Genomic DNA, 5,000 nt, shown 5'->3' on the forward strand with positions numbered 1-5,000 from the left:
TGGGAGGACGCAATGGTTAAAGACTTTTCTTTTTAATCATAATGGCAAGGAGCCCCTAAGTATGCTACTGTGTTTGCCGGGGGCTTCAGCCCAGACTGATGCATCACAAAATTCCATCTTCGCTAAATATGTTTGTTTGTACGAGTTGCCCTAGGTATATATACTTGTTCACTACCTCTAGCGTTTCACCTTGTACATGCATCTGTTCGAATTGAACTCTACTGTTGAACATTATCTTAGGTTTTTTTGTTCATCCTAAGTCTGACTTTCAGAATTTTTCTATTCAGATCGTTTATTAGTTACATTTAATTTGCTGATTCACTGAATAGAATGATATCATCTGCAAATCTTAAGTATTCATCTCTTATTTTGTTACCCTTTACGTTCCATTCTAGCTTCTTGAATATTTCCTTGAGGCAAGCTGTCAACAGTTTTGGTGAGATGGTATCGCCCTGTCTAACAACTTTTTTAATTGGTATTTTTTCCATGTGGAACTTGATGGTTGCTGTCATATCTTCGTATATCTTCCAATATTTACAATATACCTCCTCTACTCACTGTCTTCAAATAGCTTCTAGTACTGCTGGTATTTATACATAATGCCTTTTCGTAATCAATGAATGGCAAACACAGGGTTTTCCTATATTCGTTTATTTTTTGTAAGTAACTGGAAGGAGGCTTATGGGTCGGTAGTTTATTTAGATCCTTTCTATTCCCTTTTAATGTATCAAAATAATTGGCTTTCGGAGTTTTTCTGTTGAGAAGGTATTTGTTAAAATTTTTGGCTAGTTTCACTGTTGCAATTTCTCCTGCATCTGTTATAATGTCTATACTAATTCCACCTTCACCTGGTGTTTTCCCTCTCTTCGTGTCTTTAAGTACTCTTTTTTTTCTTCTGTTGTGATGTCTCTAGTGACCATGTTCGCTTCTATCCGTGGCTGTTCATTTGAGTTGTATAAATCCCTGTAAAAGTCTTTCATTACCCTTATGATTTCATTCTTCTTATATATCACTTCTCCGTCTGTTTTTTTTGTTTTTTTTGTGTGTGTTTTGTTTTTGTTTTTTTATTGCATACAATAATTCTCCCTTTCCCGAGTCTCATTTTAGCTGTTTTCATGCTGGTACCTGAGATCATTGTTAAATTTATGATTTGAGTATTGAATTTCCTTACATCTTTCCTGTTCTTTTTATTTATAGTCTTTGTTAGTTCAACTTATTCTATTTTGTCCTTTTTGGACGATACTTTCATAACTCTACGTTTTTGCATAAGCTGTTTATTTTCTACCGAAAACTTCCTAGAGCTTTGCTTGACGTTCTTACCGCTTACTTCAAGTGCAGCTTGAACTGTTGATTTGGTTTTCCAGTTAGCTAAATTTGGCTGCGGTTTTTGTATGAGTTTATTCCTTTCCCTCTGAAGTGTAATTCAATTTGGCCTCTGACCATGATGTCAACATTTACTTTATTAATAACTTGAATAATTTGAAATTATGAAGTCAATTTCGTTTTTGATGTTAGATGGCGACATCTATGTCACTTCCGCTCTAGGCTTTTTTCGAAGAATGTATTCATGATAATGAGTGATCGAGTCTCGGCAAAATTGATTAGCATTTGCCCCCTTTCATTCCTAGTGTCTATTTCTCCTGTCTTTTTACCTACTTTGGCATTAAAATCTCCCATAATTATTGTGAAATGGGTTTTTACTCTCTCGCTTCATAGAAGCTCTCCTAATCCCTGTGGCTGCAGGTTGGAGCATTGATTTGAACAATCTTTAGGTTTATATGATATGCATGGATACTCCTACATTATACATTAGTAGACACATGCACATGCATAACCATATAGAGACATATGCGCACATTACATGCGCATACATGTGTGTATGCACATACACATACAAACATATATATACAAACACATACCCATACACACACACACACATACCCATACACACACACACACACAAATATACATATACATATGTATATATGTACTTATATATACATATACATACACACATACATATTTACACATATATACACACACATATACAGACATACACGCATGCATACACTACACATATACATACACATACACCTACTCGCACACACACACACACACACACACACACACACATATATATATATATATATATATATATATATATATGTATATATATACATTTCATATGTGCACACAAATATATATCTACACACATACATATACATATACATACATATATATTCTGTGATAGGTTTGCCACTCAGGCATCGTATCGTAAGTATGAAGAGGTATACTAGGTAAACACAGTAGTGAAGAATTTCATATTTATGAGACGTTCCGAAGGGGAACACTAGACCTCCATCATCAGTAAACTGTCAAAAAGAACCACTGAAAAAGTCAGTTGGACAATTATGGATATGGATATATGGGTTCTGAACAATTTACAAATAAAAATAGCTAAGGACAATATATACACAGACGTAATGAAATCATAAAAAAAGAACGACATACTATGAAAAATAAAACAAATATACAAGAAAAACTATAACAAACAAAAAGGTAAACTAACCAAAGTAGATGTTGGTGAGAGGTAAAGACTATTGGGTGAATAAGGTTGTTGCGGTGGTTGTGTTGTTTAGTTCGGGTTCATCTTCTGTATGTGTAAAGATTCGGAGATTCGGAGGTCTGGACGGGAGGAGTGGGAAGATAAAACACTAAAATCTGTGTTGGAGAAAGGGTGTGGGTGAAGTAGAGAGTGTTCTCTTACAGCCGAGAAAGATGGTTTGCTCAGCGGAAGGCCAGTCCTGAAGGATTTGCCTTTGTGTTCTAGGATGCGGTGTCGTAACGTTCGTGAGGTAGATCCCACGTACCGAGTTTGGCAGCAAGGACAGGTAAATAACACACGTTAAAACACAAGTCAAAGTTACATAGAGGTTGTTTTAGATATTTGGGTATATTGTTAGTGTTAGTGAATACAAAAGTGAATTTAATTTGAGGGTAATTATTTAGTAACAGGGATTTTAGCTGCTTTCTGATTTCAAAGCTTAAACTACCCATGTACGGTAGTTAAGCGTATCTATGGTCTTTTTGAACAGTAGGGACAATGGGTTGATTTGAGAATATTTTACAAAGAAATGTTTTAGTAATTTTATCAAATAAGAACAATGGGTACCCATTAGTTGTAAAGAGATTTTTAAGAAAAATAATTTCGTCATGAAAAGTTGACCAACTGCTACACAGGTTATATGCTCGAGTGATTAGAGTTTTAATGCAGTTAATTTTGTATAGATATGGAATGTAGCTAAGGAAGTAAGGTCTGAGGCCAGTGAAGGTTGGCCCTTGGGTAAGTGCTTGAATGGAAGGTGCCATTGTTATAGGTGATTAGCGTGTCCAGAAATGGTAATCGATTGTTTTCCTGCATCTCGCAGGTAAATTTGATGCTCGGGTGTTTCGTGTTGAGATAGTTCAGAAAAAGGTTTACGTGTGAGGGGTGTTTAACAAGGAGAAAGGTATCATCGATGTATCGACGATAATGAACGGGTTTAAATTCAGGTGGACATAGTTCAAGCCAGTTCTTCTCATGATAACAAAGGAATGCATTAGCGTAGAAAGGGCCTAATGGGGAACCCATCCCTACACCGTCTATTTGACTGTAAAAACAATCATCAAAAGTGAAACCCGAGTAATGGGCTACAATCTCAAGTAATTTTCTGAAGTTATCTTTTGATAGTCCGATTCATTGAGATGTGTGCTGTTTAGATTGTTTATTATTAGATCTGTGGTTTCATGAAGGGGAACGTTGGTGAACAATGACTGAACATCGAAACTCACCATGGCAAGTTGTTGCAATGTATTGGTTGTCGATATAGTTGTGTAGTTTCTAGTACGGAAGGAGTGAGGAGTGGAGCACTCTGATGGTCTTGAATGTCATCTTGATGTAATGACTCGGGCTTTCTCGGTGACGACGGCGCTGACGATGTGCCTCATGTATGTGGTAGATACTTTACATAAAGCCTCATCTTCAGAGGAAGGCTGGCTCACTGGCGCACGTGATAGGGCAACCAGAATTGACGACTCCTTGCCTGATCGACAGACCAGGCAAGGAGTCGTCAATATATTTCACTGCCTTTGACCCAATTGCAATAAACAAGTTCTAGACAGGATTGTCAAAAGCGAGCCAACCACCAAATCTGGAGTGAGTTAGCTAGTGGTAGCCACGACGATTTTGTGCTCCTGACTGGCCAAATCGTTATTTCTTTCTTGGTTGAGGATTTTCTGATCGTTTTTACTCTATTGCAAGCATAATGCGTTACCTCCAGTCTTGTGGAGTCGCACGGGCAGTTCAGCTGCTGGAGGATGGCTCATCTGCACGTCAGGTGGCCAGAAGTGTCTCCCAGTGTCATCTCCTGTGCGTGGTGTCGGTTTCGAGAGACCGGCCAGTACTCCAGGAGGCCTGGACAAGGCCGAATAAGGGCCACCACTCAACAGCAGGACAGATTTCTCCGTATATCTGCGATGCCGTCCAGGAGAAGCACTGCTAGGTCCCTTCAAGGAGACTTTCAGACGGCCACTGGAGTACGCATTTCTGACCAGACTGTCAGAAGCAGACTCCACGAGGATGGCATGAGGGCCAGGCGGCCGCTGGTTGGGCCGGTTCTCACCATCCAGTATCATTGCAGCCCGACTGGCCTTCAGCAGGGACCACCAGAATTGGCAAGTTCGCCACTGGCGCCCAATACTGTTTACGGATGAAAGCAGGTTCACTTTAAGTGCATGCGTCAGACGTGACCGAGTCTGGAGACGACATGGAGAACGATATGCGACATGCAGCACCGTTCAGCATGACTCATTCGGTGGTGGGTCGGTTATGATTTGGGGAGGCATATCTCTGGAGGGTCGCACAGACCTTCATGTGCTTAATCAAGGTACCCTGTTAGGTGTAGAGATGAAATCCTCAGACCCATTGTTCGACCCTACGCCGGTGCAGAGGGCACCTGATT

This window comes from Penaeus chinensis, chromosome 38 (assembly GCF_019202785.1).
Source record: "Penaeus chinensis breed Huanghai No. 1 chromosome 38, ASM1920278v2, whole genome shotgun sequence".
NCBI lineage: Eukaryota > Metazoa > Arthropoda > Malacostraca > Decapoda > Penaeidae > Penaeus > Penaeus chinensis.